This window comes from Miniopterus natalensis, chromosome 12 (assembly GCF_054644295.1).
Source record: "Miniopterus natalensis isolate mMinNat1 chromosome 12, mMinNat1.hap1, whole genome shotgun sequence".
Lineage (NCBI taxonomy): Eukaryota > Metazoa > Chordata > Mammalia > Chiroptera > Miniopteridae > Miniopterus > Miniopterus natalensis.
In genome coordinates, this window is record NC_142092.1 from 13,186,182 (window position 1) to 13,203,105 (window position 16,924).

General features: G+C 39.4%; 1 protein-coding gene across 5 annotated transcripts in view; it reads left to right on the forward strand.

The window, feature by feature from the left end:
* Window positions 1-16,924, forward strand: part of LINGO2 (leucine rich repeat and Ig domain containing 2) — a 1,050,275-nt gene that overhangs the window by 765,538 nt on the left and 267,813 nt on the right. For all 5 annotated transcript variants that reach the window (XM_016220501.2, XM_016220500.2, XM_016220503.2 and 2 more), the window contains one exon: window positions 16,765-16,920. The gene's annotated coding sequence lies outside the window, so the exon portion shown is untranslated. The remainder of the gene's footprint in view (window positions 1-16,764; window positions 16,921-16,924) is intronic.

Sequence of the window (16,924 nt, forward strand, 5' to 3'; positions counted from 1 at the left end):
ATTTGTGAGTTTACTTCATATGAGCACATGCTAATAAAACTATTAAAGTTTTCTCAGGACTTTGCTAATTGTATCCTGTCTTGTGTAAAGGCAGAAATAATTTTTGGTAGAAGGGAGAGAGACTTATTTAAACCCAACCTGATAATGTTGTAAATACTACACAGTCCCCTAATAAAAATAAAGCAGTTTAATACTATACAGTACTCTGTGCATGTTAATAAGTTTATCCTTATAAATCCTCTTACTCGGTTGCTCTGCAGGTTGTCATTCATTTAAAAATCTAATCCACAATCATCCACTTTAATTTTTTATGTTAAAATTTTGTTTGTTTCTCAAAATTTCATTCAATTTCCACTAATCATTTTCCCACTCCCTTGGACCACTCTTTCTTTTTCCCTCTCCCTCCACGTTCTCCCCTCCTTCTCATTTTTATTTATATGATTTACAACTTAAAAATAAAAAATTTAGACACCCAGCCGGGCGTGGCTCAGTGGTTGAGCGTCAACTTAGGATGCAGGCGATCGGGGTTCGATTCCAGGTCGCGGCACATGCCCGGGTTGCGGGCTTGATCCCCAGTCAGGGGCGTGCAGGAGGCGACCGATCGTTGACTCTCTCATCATTGATGTTTCCCTCTCTCTCTTTCTCCTTCCCTCTCTGAGATCAATAAAGATAGATTTTTATTAAAATTAAAAAAAAAAATTTAAAAGTTAAGCAAAATTTTTAAGAGCCGACGTCACAGTTACATTTCAAAATCTGCAAGTGCAGAGGGCAAGCTGGCCAAGTAAAAAATATTCTTTCTCAGTAAAAAGTACTTTTAATATAAAATGATTGATTAGATAAATCATTGCAGCTGGGTACAAGGAAAAAGAAGAACCATCGCCAGCTAAAGAGCATTAGTCATCTGACTAATAGCCAGTGAGGGGTCACTTAATTTCAGAAGAGACCTTACTGCCTGAAAGGTATTAGAAACTGCTTAAGCATTTTATCCGGGGTGTACATTTCTTCCTAGAAGGACGAGAGTTTCTCTGCTCGAGAAAGTTTTGTTGCTGAGCATGTTTGGGACAATTTTTCTTTATCAATTACTACTGATAGGAGAAATTTATCTCAAAGAGCTTGTCAGATGAGATTTTATATTTATATCCCATGTGTTTCTCATTAGTTTTATTGAAGTATAATTTACATATGATAAGCTGCACGTATTTAAAGTGCATCCACTCATGAAACTATGACCCCAGTCAAGATCATGAACATACATATTAGCCTAAACAATGTTTTTGTTTGTATTTTTAATTTCTCCTTCATGCTTCCTCTCCCTATCATCAGTCAAACACTGAACTGCTTTCTGTAACTATCATTAGTTTGAATTCTTATTTTCCAGAATTTTATATAAATGGATTCAAAGAGCTTGTACATTTTTTAGGGTTGGGGGAGTCAGACTCCCTTCATTCAACATGATTATCTGCAGTCCATCAATGTGTTGTATTGCAATAGTTCATTTCTCTTTATTGCGTAGTAGAATTCAATTATATGGCTATAACACTACTCATTTGCTTGTTGATGGACATTTAAGCAGTTTCCAGCTGTTGGCTAATATAAAAACAAACAAACGAACAAAAAAAACCAAAAAACCCTGCTCTGAGCAGCTGCGTGCGAGTCTTTGCACGGACATATGTCTCCTTTCTTGTTAATAAGTCTGTAGAAGTTGAACGACTAGGTGAAGACTTGTCAGGAAACTTCAGACTGGTTTCCACTATCGCCAAGAGCTGGAGGGTGGGGAACACAGGGAGCCGCGGGGAAAGCGTACGACGTTTAGCTATAAAGCGAATGAGATGAGAATCCAGGGAGAATCTAGTGATCAGTGTGCATCGCGGGGACTTCAGTGACTACACCGCCCGCATGCTTGAAACCTGCTCCGAAAGCCAAGCTTAAAAGTTCTCACACTCGCAGGAAAAAGTAACTCTGAGGTGCTGGCTGCTGTTACTTAACTTGATGGGGGACCCTGTGTGTGTCAGAGCATCACGTCCTGCCTTTGAAGTATCTGACACTTTTATTTGTCAATTATACCTCAATAAAGTCGTAAAAGAAGTAATTTGTACTATCTCCCATTTCAAGCAGCATTGCTTAAGAGTGTGAGCTCCTCCGCACACTCGCCAGTGCTTTTTAATTTCATCTGGTCTCATGGGTGTGTAGTGTATCTTAAGTGCGGTTTTGTTGTTCTTGTTAACGGTTTCCTTTGCTGTGCAAAGCTCTTAAGTTTGTTTTATTTGCCTTTACCTAAGGACTAATGACGTTAAGCGCTGTTTCCTGAGCTGGTTTGCCATCCATATAGCTTCTTCAGTGAGCGCCCGTTCTTTTTTCAGTTGAGTTGTTTTCTTATGATCGAATTTTGAGAGTTCTTTACAAATCCTAGATACAAGTCCCTTATGGAATTTGCAGTTCCCCCAGTTTGTGGCCTGCTTTTTCTTTCTTTTAACAGCATAATTCACAGAGCAAAAAGTTTCCGATTGTGATGAAATCTAATTTGTCAGCTTTTTAAATTTATCTTTGTCGTTGGAAGTATTACAGATGTTTCTTAATTCATTTTTTAATGAATCATGTTTTTGCTATAGCATCCAAGAAATCATCTCCTAACCCAAAGATCTTTTCTCCTATATTTTCTCAAGAAGTTTTATAGCTTTAATAGTATGATCTTTGAGTGAACTTTCTATATTGTATGGTATGAGGTAGAGATTAAAACTCTTTTCCTTTTTTAATTTTTTTGTATAAAAATATCCAATTGTTCCAGAAGCAGTCGTTGAAAGGACTATCCTTTCTTCACTGAACTGTCTTTGTACTTTTGTTGAAAATCAATTATCTATCCCCACGTGGGTCTATTTTAGATTCTGTTTTGTTTAATTGAATCTACCTGTCAGTCTAGACATCAAACCACACTTGATGACTTGATAAATGAAGGCTTTTAAAAAGCCTTGAAATAAGGTATCATTAATCCTTCAGCTTTGTTCTTAGTTTTCAAAGTTTTTTAGCGGGGGGATTCTAGGTTCTTTGAATTTCCATATGAATTTTTGAAGCAATTTGTAATTTCTGTAAAAAAAAATTCTGCTGAATTTGTGAATGAATGAACTATATAGGTTGACTTGGGGGAAACTGATACCTTAATAATGAGTTTTCTGACTCAGGAACACTGTATATGTCTACATTTATTCAGGCCATCTTTAATTTTTCTCAGCAATGTTTTGTAAGTTCCAGTGCCTAAGAATTGCACATCTTTTGTGCAAGATTTATTCCCACCTATTTCATGCAATTTTATACTATCGTAAATGGTATTGAGGTTTTTATTTGTAAATTTTGATGCTTAATGTTTTGTTGCTAGAATATAGAATTAAAATTAATGTTTATATGTAGTTCTTATATTAAGCAACTTTGTTAAACTCACACATTAATCGTTTCTAGTACTTTTATTGCTATCTGCAAAATACCCTTCCTTTCTAATATGGATGTTTTTTATTTCTTGCTTGATTAAACTAGCTAGAACCTCCACTACAATGTTGAATAGAAGTGGTTGCAACTAACATCTTTGTTTTTCCCTCTGATTTTTTTGGAGGAAAACAGCCTTTCTCCATTAAGTATAATGTTATCTATAGGTTTGTATAGTGCCCTGTAGCAATTGGTGAAATTGCCTTCTATTACCAGTTTGCTCAAAGTTGTTTTTCTATCAGGAATGGGCAATGGCTTTTGTCAAATGCTTATTCTGTATCTACTGTAATGGTCATAGGGCTTTTCTTTTTTAGTTTGTTAGTGTGGTTACATTGGCTGCATTCAAATGTTAAGCCAATTTTTCCCAGCTTTATTGTATAATAATTGACTTATAACATTGTGTAAGGTTAAGGTATACAATGTGTTGAGTTGATACACTTACAAAATGATTAGTAACATAGCATTAGCTAGCACTTCCATCAGGTCATATAATTAATTTTGTTTTTATTTTTACCTATTTTGTTGTTTTCTGCATCTGTGTGGATAGTCACACCATTCATTGACCTAAGAAAAGGTAAAAACAACAGATGCAGAGTCATGGAAACATGCAACAGACAGGATTTTCAGAGAGAAGGGGGAGGAGGGAGATCAACCAAAGAACTTATATGCAGACATGCATAACCCGTGGACACAAACAACAGTGGGGTGAAGGTCTGGGGAGGGGACAATGGGGAAAAGAGGTAGGGTCATTTGTAATACTTTCAACAATAAAGATTTTTTTAAAAAAACAAAGGTGAAAATGAAGAGAGGTTTTCTGAAGGGAGTTATTTAGTTTAATTGTGAATCACTTGAGGTTGAAGTGCCTGACCGGTAGCCAGGAAATGTGAAGGACAGGTGTTTGGAAGAAAAGGTGTGAAGCCCAGAGGCATTAGCCAGTCTGGAGTTAGAGATTTGCAGAATCACAATTGTTATTTCTAAGTTTGAAGAGTCCACAAGACTCTTCAAGGTGCACCAGGTCCAACCACAGATACACCTGCTTTACACAGCTCTGGAGATCTGAACATAAAGCCAAGTAAAGTTCATACCTCAAGCAAAGAAGTGCCGTGTCCTTTTGAATGAGATCTGAAAAGTGGTGACTCTTCTCCCCACAGACGTTAGGAGGCGCCCTCTGGCCGCAGTCATGGCCTGTGGTAAGGTGCATGCAGACCTTCAGGGCGGACTGCCAGGTGCAGAGAAGATAATCTCATTTTCATGATCAGTTACATCGAAATCACATTTCACCTTTTACATAGGAACCAATGTCAAATGGAAAGATACAGAAAGTATTTTAAAAGCCATAATGTAGGTCACTTGTGTGCACTCAAAATGTGAAAGTCACCCTGGCCAGGTGGCGCAGTTGCTTGGAGCGGCCTCCCACACACGGAGGGGTCGCAGGTCCCACTCCCAGTCGGGGTGCGGAGGGGAAGTGCGGGGTGTGGCCCATCAACGTCTCTCTCTCATCGATGTATCTCTTTCTCTCTCTCCCTTCCACTCTCTCTGAAATCAATAGAAACATATCCTCTGGTTTGTCATGAGGGAAGATTATTCTTCCAAGGAAATATTTCAAACATAAAAAAAAATCTCAATAATAGTGAAATATATCCCATATATTCACCACTATTCAGTTTAACAACTCCTGGCATTTTGTCATACTTGGTTCAGATCTTTTGTTTTCTTTTTGTTGTGGAAGAAATAAACCAATATAGATAATGCTGAACCTACCTTTGCAGTCTGTTCTGCCTCCTGCTCCTGATGTAACCAGTGACCAAAATTGGCTGTGTATTTCTCATGTCCCCATTTTTATATTCCCACTCGATCTGCTTTGTTGAAATTATCAATGATATAAGTATAGATACATTTCTAGATTTCTTTTTTTTCTTCAGTTAAGCTCTTTGTCTATCAGTGTATCAGTACTCCACTATCTTCTCTTAACATATGTGTATGTATATGTATGTATACACATATAGACACACATATACATATTTCATGTGTGCCATTTTATAATTCAGTATCTGTGTACTCTACACAGTGATCTCCCGCAAAAGTCTAATTGCCATGGGTCATCATACAACTGGTTCCCTTCACCCCTTTCACCTACCACCCAACCCCTTCCCCTCTGGTAACCGCTAATCTGTTCTTTGTATCTATGAGTTTGTTTTTGTCTTATTTTGTTTTAATTACTGTAGCTTTAGAGGAAGCCTTGAAGTCAAATAGAGTAAGTTCTCTAATTCTCGCCTTTATTTATTTTGACTTCGTTTTTCTAGGTCCTCTGCATTTCCACTTAAATTGTAGAATCAACTTCCCAATTTCTATTTCTTTTAAAAGCCTGTTGGGATTATAATTGTATTCTGTTGAATTTATAAATCAAATTAAAGGACCTTGACGTTTTAAAGGTACTGAGTTTCCCAGTCCATAAGCATGCTGTATCTCTCCACTTGTTTAGATTCTCCATACTTTTCCTCAACAGTGTTTTGTTGTTTTCAGTATATAGGTATTATAAGTTGAATTAGTTTTCCGTTGATGTTTTTTAAATTACCAGAAATTTACTAACTTAAAACAACATCCATTTTTTAATCTCTCGGTTTCTGTAAGTCAGAAGTCGGGCGTGGTATAGCTGGGCTCTCTGCTCAGGGTCTCACAAGGCTCAAGTCAAGGTGTGAGATACACCTGAGGTCTCTCCTGATCCTCAGAGCCTTTTCCCAAACTCACGTGGCTGTGGGCAGAGTTCATTTTCCTGCCCTGCGGAACTCAGGGAGGAGCGCCTTCAAAGCCAGCCGCTCACCTGGTTAGGTGGCACCCACTCAGAATAACCTTCCTTTTGCTTAACTGAATGTCAGTTGGTCAGTATCCTAATTATGAAAGTGATAACCCATCATGTTCCCTGTCTCTCCCACACTCAAAGGGAGAAAGTTATATGGGACATATACTCCTAAGGGCATAAAATACGGGGATCCGGTTAGAATTCTTCATACTTTCACATATCTTTTGATGAATTTTAAAAAGTATTTTATGGTGATTTGTGCTATAAATGATGTATTTTTAAATTTTTATTTCCATTTGTTTGCTTTCAATACAGAGAGAAAAAACCAATTTATTTTTGTATGTTGATCTTAAATTGTGTGACATTGCTAAGTTCACTTATTAGTTCTAGCATATTTCAGAAGGTTTTATACATCTTAAGATCATGCCAACTGAGAATAGAGACGGTTTTACCTCTTTCTGTCTGATCCGTATGCCCCTGATTTCTTTTTCTTGCATTATTAAACTGACCAGCGCCTCGTCTGTAATATTGATCAGAGGTGGGAGGAGGCAACGTGCCTGACTTGCCCTTACCCTTAGGTGTTCAACATTTTACCGTGGAGTCTGATGTTACCTTTAGGCAGTGCCCTTCATAAGACTGAGGAAGGCCCAGTCTATTCTTAGTTTGCTGAGACTTTTTATCATAAATTGGTATTAATTTTACCAAATGATATTTTTCTTCATTAACTAAGATGACCACGTGGTAAATTACATTCAAATGTTAAACAAAACTTGCTTTCTGGGGACAAACATCACTTAGTCACACTGTAGTAACCTTTTTTACATAGGGTTGGATTTGATTTGCTATTTTGTTAATGATTTTTACTCTACACTCAGGAAGGATATTAGTCTGTAATTTTTTTTATTGTATCTTTGTTGGGTTTTGATGCCCGGGCAGGTTTATTTTGAACTCATAAAATGTATTGGGAAGTGTTTGTTTCTCTTTGAGTTTTTAAAAGAATTTGTGGAACAGTGGTGTTGTATCTTCCTTAAATGTTTGACAGGCCTCACTAGTAAAACTATCTGAATATGAAATTTACTTTTTGGGAAGGTTTATATAACCATGAATTCAATTTATTTATTAAATTTAATCAACTTGATTAGTTGCAGTATTTTTGAGGAATTAGAAAATGTGTTTTATAAAGAATCTGTCCATTTAATCTAAATTATCACGTTACTGTTATAAATTTATTCACAATTCCCCCGTATAATTCTTTTTTTTAAAGGCTCAGAGAAGTTAACTTACTTGAAGAAAATCACACAGTTCATAAATAAGAATCAGAATTCACAGTTAAGTCAATGAGGTGACACAATTAACAACCCTGTCATACTACTTTTTTTTTTACACTTTATTATTTTATTTTATAGTTTATTTTATCTTTATTGTTGAAAATATTACAGATGTCCCTTTTTACCCCTATTGATCCTCTTTGCCCCGTATCCGCCCCACCCCCAGGCCTTCCCCAGACCAATGTCTGGGTCCCTGGGTTATGCTTATAAACATATAAGCGTTAATCTATCCCCACCCACTCCCCCACCCCCACCTTCCTCTGAGATCCCTCAGTCTGTTCTATGCTTCTATGTCTCTGGATCTATTTTATTCATCAGTTTGTTTTATTTATTACATTCCACATATAAGTGAGATCATGTGATGTTTGTCTTTCTCTGCCTGGCTTATTTCACTTAGCATAATACTCCCCAGGTCCATCCATGCTGTGCCAAAGGGTAAGAGATTCTTCTTCTTTTTACAGCTGCGTAGTATTCCATGGTGTGAATGTCTCACAGCTTTTTATCCACTCAGCTACTGATGGGCACTTGGGCTGTTTCCAGATCTTAGATATTGTAAATTGTGCTGCTATGAACATGGGACGCATAAGTTCTTTGTGACTGGCGTTTTGGGTTTCTTAGGATATATTCCTTGAAGTAGAATCACTGGGTCAAATGGCAGCTCCATTTTTAATTTTTTGAGGAAACTCCGTAATGTTTTCCACAGTGGCTGCACCAGTCTGCATTCCCACCAGCAGTACACCAGGGCTCCCCTTTCTCCACACCCTCGCCAGCACCTGTCATTCATTGATTTGCTGGTGGTAGCCATTCGGACAGTTATGAAGTGATACCTCATTATGGTTTTAATTTGCATCTCTCTAATGATTAGTGACTTTGAGCATTTTTTCATATGTCTCTTGGCCATCTGTATGTCCTCTTTGGAGAAGTGTCCATTTAGGCCCTTTGCCCATTTTTTCAAAGAACCAGCTCTTGGATTCATTGATCTTTTGTATTGTTTTTTTAGTCTCTATGCCATTTATTTCTGCTCTGATCTTTATTATTTCCTTCCTTCTACTTACTCTGGGCTTTTCTTGTCGTTCTCATTCTAAGTCTTTAAGTTGTAGGGTTAGAGAGTCTATTGGAAGTTTTTCTTGTTTTTTGAGGTAGGCGTGCAGTGCTATGAACTTCCCTATCAGGACTGCTTTCGCTGTGTCCCATAGATTTGGGTTGTTGTGTGTTCATTTTTATTTGTTTCCAGGAAGTTTTTGATTTCTTTCTTGATCTCGTTGGTAACCCATTCACTGTTTAAAAACAGCTTTTTAGCCTCCATGTGTTTGAATGTTTTTTAGTGTTTTTATTGTAATTGATTTCTAATTTCATGCCATCATGATCTGAGAATTGCTTATCTCCATTTCATTTAGCTCTTTTTCTGGAGACTTCTCTTGTTCTTTCATTTGGGGCTTATTTTTTGTCTCCCCATTTTGGCTGCCTGTTTGGGTTTGCTTCTATGTATTACGTAGATCTGCTAGGACTCTCAGTCTCCTTGGAGGGACTCATGTGCAGGCCAATATCAGACACAGTTTGTGACTGGCCTTGAGTACCCTGTTTGGAGCTATCAACAACCCTCGGCTCAAGGTCTCCTCCGCTGGGCTGGGTGCATTTGGACAGGACCTAGATGCACACCAAAGTCTGCTTTTCCAAGGCCCCGGTTCAGAAGCAGATCAGGCAAAGACTCAAAACACTCTCTTATAATTCTTTATATCTTTAAGATCTGTAGTGAGATCTCTTCTTTCACTGAAGATGTTTATAATTTCCATTTCTCTGTTTTTATTACATTTCACTATTCATTCATCTACTTAATTTTTTCAAAGAAGCAACCTTTAGCGCTTTTTTTGTATTATCAGTTTCTATTTTATTGAATCTTGCCTTTAGCATTATTTCATTTTGATTCAGGCTTAATTTATCATTTTCTTCTAGTTTCTTAGTGTGGAAACCTAGATCTTCGATTTGAGACCCTTGTTTTCTAATCCAAGCTTTGAAAATTATCAGTATATATTTTATCATTGATTTAGCTGCGCCTGACACATTCTGATGACCTTGCCCATCAGTCAGAGTCCCTTCATCTCCAGGCCTCTGTGTTGCTAATGTTACCATAATTTGTATTTGCCATAGCACTTATGACTCTCCAAAACCATCTTATTTTTACCATCTGCCTTCTTCCCATGGAAAGTAAATTTCAAACAATTGGGTATCTTATTTGTCTTGGTATGTGTTGTATAAAACCAGAACTCAGAAACTAGTACTGTTTGTGACTAGCTGTTGAATGTGATAAGAAGTTAATGAATTAATGACCTTTTGGTCCTGTCCAGGTAGCTCAGTTGGTTAGAGGATTCCCCTGATGTGCCACAGTTGTGGGTTCTAGCCCCGGTCAGGGCACATATGACTAGCAACCAATTAATACATGAATAAGTGGAACAACAAATCCATGTTTCTCTCTCTCCCTTCTGCTCTCTCTCTCTCTCTCAAATAAAAAGGATGGTACAGATCAGGGTATTTATAAAACATGGAAATAAATGCTGAAATATTTGAAGGGAAAACATTGAACACTAAAGGGGATTTCCCAGTTTATGCTAAATACAGGAGAATCATTTTTCAAAAACAGGCTATTGTATTTGAAACTAAAAGAGAAATAAATGTTACACATTGAAACTTGTGGTACAGTATTAAGAAAGATCAACCATAGGCTTTTCTAGAAGTGTGGTTCTTAAACATTACTGGGTCAAAGTATAATCTAGCCTACAGCAATCTGCAGAATTCCGAGTGTCACTCCAAAAATGGGAATTTATTAATTCTGGTGAGAGGCCCAAGAATCTACATTGTCAACCTCACTCTTTGGTGATTTTGATGATCTAGTCCAGAGGGTTATTTTTCCCCACTAGAAAGACTTCTTGAAGTTTTTACCCACCACAGATTTTGCCAAAAGGTTGGGGGATGGGACCGATCTCTAGGTAGTAGCAGGCGGTGACTCCGCGAAAGTTATAAAGCAGGATCTCATACTAGCGGATGAAGAGCGAAGCTGGCTCACAGAAGTGTCCTCTCCGCACAAAGCACGTTAAAATGTTGTTGGTAAAGCCCTGAGGCTAAGCCTGCTTTCTTCACTTTGCTGTTGGCCCTTTGACTCCTGCTTGTAGCCACAAAGCTGTGTTCACATGTGAGTGACAGAGCTGGCCCTGGGGCATTTGCTTGTGAGCTCTCGAAGTTTAGAGGATCCCTTTCTAAACCATAGAAAACTCAGAGTATGGGAGGTAGTTAAGAGCTTCGTAGTGATGATTAATTTTTTAATTGAATTTATTGGGTTGACATTGGTTAATAAAATTATATACGGCCCAGCCGGGCGTGGCTCAGCGCTTGAGCCTCGACCTAGGACCCAGGCGATCGGGGTTCGATTCCTGGTCAGGCCACATGCCTGGGTTGCGGGCTGCAGCCGATCAATGACTCTCTGATCACTGATGTTTCTATCTCTCTCTCTCCCTCTCCTTTCTTCTCTCTGACATCAATAAAGATATATTTTTAAAAATTAATTAATTAATTAATTAAATTATATACATTTCAGGCGTACAATCATACAGTGCATCATCTCCGTATCGTACTGTGTGCTCACCACCCCAAGTCAGGTCTCCTTCCGTCACGGCTGATGGTCACCCCCTCACCGTCTTCCACCTGCCCCCACCCCCTTCCCTCTGGTGATCACCCTGCTGTTGTCCGGGTCTGTGAGTTTTTCTTTTTTCTTTTTGCTTAATCCCCTCAAAGTTCTAGCTTGACCAGGCCAAGCCAAGCTGGAGTTGAGCTGCGAACTGCTTTTCTCCTCAAGGCTGACATGTCCTGAAGGACCCCTGCAGGCTGGGCCCCCGTCCCTCTTCCGTCATACGCTGGCTTCCTTCTGTCCACCCCCTGGACCATGAGCAAGGCCTGCCCAGGAGCGGAGCCCTCGCACTGGCCCTGCCCTCAGGACCCAGACCATCACAGAGAACTTAATAGGTGTTCAAACGTTTGTTGAAATGAAAAGTCAAAAATGAAGGAAAAGGAGAGGGGAGGGAGGGAGGGAGGGAGGAGAGACAGTGGAAGAAGAATGTAGCGGAGGAGAGAAAAAGGAGGGAGACACGTTTCCTTTGTGGAAAACCTGGGAAAATGACTCATTGTATCCCCTCATTTTCAGAAAATTCGAACAGGAATGTGGCCTATTTTAATTGGCAAAGTTTCTAGGTCATAATCAAATTCAGAGTTAGGCATCTTTGAACGAAGATGGAACCACAGAGAATTGTTTAAGTATCAGACACTGGGTTTTTTAATATTGAAAGAATTGCCCTAGATTTAATTTTATGTCACTTAAGGGGCCTCCTGCTGGGTTTCTGAACTGAAAATACTAAATGAATGTTTTGGAAGATTATTTCAAGTTTGTAATTACTAATAACACGCATCAGTAAAGCATAATGTGCTATTTATATTTTAATCTAATCATAGGCTTTGCCACTGTCTATCCACACAGCCTTTTTGTGTGCGTCTGTGTTTTCTTATTGAAAAAGGGAAAAAAAAAAAAATGGCTTGTAAGACAGAGCGAGAAAGATGTCATCTGTTGCTTTCAGAAAATTAAGCTCACTTAAAATTGAGTATTCAGAAATCCTGTTATTTTGTTTGTTGGCTTTGGTGTCTTCATTTGAAATAAAACTACCCAAAACATGATTCTTTAAAATTAAGTGAATTGGAAATCTGTAAAGTTGTTTAAAAACGCTACTCGGAGTGAGCTGGGCGCAAGAGTAGAGTAGAAGAGAGGCGGGAGCTCCATGGGTAAGGCGCTCACCCGGACCCTGCCACCAGCGCACTGCCTCTGGTGAGTGACCTGACCTTCCTGAGACCCAGATTTTCATCTGTAGATTGACCGAAGCACTCGAATTTAATTTAGAAGAACTCAGAATTAATTGACAGCACAACACTGTAAATTAGCTGCATATGTATCCCAGCTCCATTTTCCAAAGACTCTACCTCTTTGGGCAAGTAAGTTGAACTCTATGATCCTGTTTTCATTACCCTAAAGAAGGAATTATTGTCATAAATATTTCACACTTTTTTTAGAAAGTTAAATGAGAAACTACAAATAAAACAGATAGCACCTGCCACACAGAAGTAACGTCGACTTTTGTTGATGACCCCTGACTGCTGGAAAAAAACCTGTGACTTACATCTGACTAAGTGAAAGGGAAAAGGAATTGGGAAGTGATAATTTTGTGACTAGAAAAATGGTGGCAACTTCCCTTTTCCAATATCACTAATAAAGCGGGACAGATGTGACATTTCTAAGGCAGAAAGCCTCGTGACTTTGACCATTGATGACCTACCTATTTCTGCATTGTTGAGGTTTGTATTTTTATATCTGTGTGGGCAAGTGAATGAATTACATACGAAGCTTGTAAAATATACCAGGCGGCCGTTTAACAAACGCACTGAGCTCGCAGAACGCTGAGCTCTTCTGGTTTTGTCAGCTGCCAGAGGGCCGTGCAGCATGCTGCCGTGGGGGAGGCGAGGCACATGCCTGAGTTAAAGCTTAAGGAGCAGCGTACGAACAAGGGCAACTCAGTAGCCTATGAACTGAATGCCTAAGTACCGAGGGACCCTTTGGAAAGCTTTCTTCCAAGCAATAAGAGAAACTAAAAGGGCAGCAGCAATATGCGTAAAGAAAGGCAAATAGGACCAAAACTCAATCCCTGCGGAGCACTTAAGGCCAGACCAGGAAACAAGAAAACAGGGTTTGTGAATGTTTCAATTTCTTCTCCTTTTTTCAATTTTTGTTTTGGTCTCGTTTTGTTTAAAATTCATATACAACAGTAACTTATCAGTGGGTTCTGAGTGCCATGCCCCTATCTAGAACCTCTTTGAACATTGTTAAAAATTCATTAAAACATTTAAAGTAACATTATTGAGGTATAATTTACATACAATAAAATGAATTTATTGAAAATTCCTTTCTAAAAGAATACAAGCTTCTCAAATATAAGAATAGCATTTACTTTTAAAAAGTCTTGATTTTAGACGAGTCATCCCAGTAATAAGCAGAGACTCAGAAAAATACAAAATAAGAAAATAGAAGAAAAGCCATTTCAAAACCATATTGATTTTAGTGAAAATCACTTAATTTCCAAGGGTATTTTAAAGAGCATTTCCCTGCATGTTTTGTTTTCATTTTGTTTCTATTTTATAGCTAGCATATTTGAGGAGAACTGAAAAAATTATTTTAAGCATTTTTTATTCTGAAAATTGTTATTAGAATAAAGTTTCAAACCAACGGCACAGAGTTAGTACTGCCTCTGAACACCTAATGGATTTCTCCGAGAGGAATACGGCTAATTGTATGTCCCCTTCGAGAAAATATATGGAATGACAGCACACGCGTGTGAACCAAGGGGCACCGAGAGTAGTGTCCTGAGCCTGTGACGGAGACCGCACGGGGTCGCGCTGACACCTGATGCACCTGCATGGAGGCACTGACCCTGTGTCGGATCCCAGAAACACGAATGCGCCATCCAGACCTAAAGGCTGAAATGCCTGGACCGTTTGGACTCAGTCTGTTAATGGGCTCATGGAGAAAGGCTTCGGAGAGACGCAAAACCATGGCACCCGGCAAGGCCTTCGGGAGTCCGCTGTGTGGATCGGTCCTTTCACCCGGTCGCTCCCCGAGCCTACAGCGCCTCCTTTACGCACTGACGAACTTCATAAAACCCCACAGTCCACTCACGCAGGGGGTGGGATACGATATAACATCACGCCAGTTATTTGGACACCTTTCTTGGTTACAAATACATGCCAGCAAACCAGCATGGAATAGACGGCAATCTTTCCAGGAGAGTATGTGTCTACATTTTGAATCTGAGCACCTAACCCCACACCTGGCACAACCGAAGTACTCAATTAAAATGTGTGGAATGGCCCTGGCCAGGCTGGCTCCGTGGTTAGAGTGTTGGCAGGGCCCTAAGGGTCATGGGTTCGATTCCCGGGCAAGGGCACGTGCCTCGTCGCAGGCTTGGCTGCAGGCTCGATCCCTGGGGTGGCCAGGGCATGTGCAGGAGGCCGCCAGTCGATGTGGCCCTCACATCGGTGTTTCTCTCTCTCTCCCCCTCCTGCCTCCCCTCCGCTCTGTAAAAAAATCAATGGAAAAAATATCCTCGCGTGAGGATTAAAAAAAGAAACACGAAATTTTGTGGAATGAATAAGTGGCTTAATGGATGAATCAGGGATCGATGGTCTGTGGAAAAGCATCACTGCTGAAAACCTACCTCTTCAGAGAAGGGATCGATAGCATCACTTCTGTACAATGAAATACTGCCATTTTAGAAAGCAAGTCGTATTTCTGATTCTTATTTTCAGTCTTTTGTAGCAAGTGCCAGAACTAAAGTATAAGCCACACTAGGGCACAGAGGAGTGCTTTCAAAGCAAGGAGCTTTCAAAAATTCCTCACTTTATAGTAAGTCTGAGAGCTTGGGGATTTCGTTTATAAACACTTCTCTGTCATGTGGTCCACCAGTGTATGACCGCTCCCAGTATCCTGCATGGCAGCCAGGAGACCAGAAAGGGTTACAACTCATGGAAACATACTTGTTTCATAAGGCAATTGATTTGATAATTTTCAGAGCATCTCTAAAGAAGAAAAGTAATTTGGGGCATGAATAGAAACATTTTGCATCCAGAAGTTGACTAAAGTTTAGTTTAACAAATACCAGAGCTTGGATCAATAGATAGAAAACTTTAGCGCTGTGTGTGTGTATGTGTGTGTGTGTCAGTAATAACACCAAAATAACACTCCTGTTCTGAATTGCAGAATGGTCATTTTGTGTCCAAGTGTACCTGCTTTTTTAAGGCCTTATTTGAGAGTGTTGCATTTTAGTCTGAGGTATGTGCTTGACTCCGGCCCTTGCCGTTCTTGCTGCAAAGGCACAATAGGGTATCTTACGACTGTGTCTTTCAGCAAAGTCTCCACCTTGACTCCTGGGAACACTTGAATCTCTAATCACAGGCGCATGAGGATCTATCAGTTTGTGGCTTGTTAAAATCAGTTTTTGCACCTGTGCCCATGAGCCTGCAGCACATACCCTCACACGAGTCCTCCTACAGGCTTAGCATAAACTCTCAGCCTTTTCTTTCTCACTACTTAGAAAATAAATAATATTTGTTTTTGGATATGCATAACTAAATATGGTTGTTGTAGCTAAAAAATTCTAATAGTGATTAAAGGCTACCCTGAAAGGACCAAGAAGCAAATCTGTTCATTAGTATCTTTCCAAATTTATATTGAACAGAACTGTGTGGCAAGTATCAGTATAATTAAGTTGTTCGTTGTGCCTGGGGCATTTCTCCTTGAATGGAAGTTAAAAATGCTTATGCAGTTTAAACACCACAATTACTCATATAAACATAGATAGTTGAACAATTAAATATGTGGTAGGCTGCACCAAAATTAATTATCTAATTACTTTCCTGGGCTCTTGTGCCCATACTCTGGCTACAGCATGTCCATGCTGGTTACTGTCTTCAAGTCTGTATTTCGATGTAGACAATGGTGGCTGCTGAATTTGCAGCACCTCACATATGCCCCTCGAAGGAGTTTCTCATGCACTGTCCTTCAGAGATGGTGCAGATTTTATATTGGGAATGTGGACATGGAGGGCAGTGTCAGAGCTCACAAAGGAGACTGACCTTGATCTAGACCTTCATATAAATTTTCTTCTAGATGAGACTTTTCCTCCCGGTTTTGCCATGTTGAAACCTCACTGCCCCGTTACCTTGAGCTAATGCGTCAAAAATTACTCTGAGTACTCCAAATGGCCACCTGCTTGACAGAGAAGGGATGCACAATATAAAATGTGTGAGTTTTAATATCAGTAATGTTTATTTATACTGAGAGCTCAAATAGATTCATAATCACAGGAAGAAGAGCATGTACCCTATAAAAAACACCTTCTGTAGAACATAAACTTCAGTCTTCTGGCTTTAATGTTTATCAGCAGATTGAGAAGCCATTTATGGCCCCTCACACCGTCCTTTATCATTTCTTTATTGATTAAGTAGTGATGCCTTCTGGACCTAAGACACGGTTCACTATTTTTCCATTAAAATGAAGAAATGCCTTGTTTGTCGCAGGTCCATTTGAAGCAGTTGGCTCGTGGGAATCTGAGAGATGCCGCCCGTGACGTGTTGGAATTATCATGATCAACTACCCAGTTTGGATTTCTCCCAGTGGCCCAGAGATTTGCATGGTAGACAGCAAGGGTCGGATCTTTAAAAAGAGTAAACCAGGTAA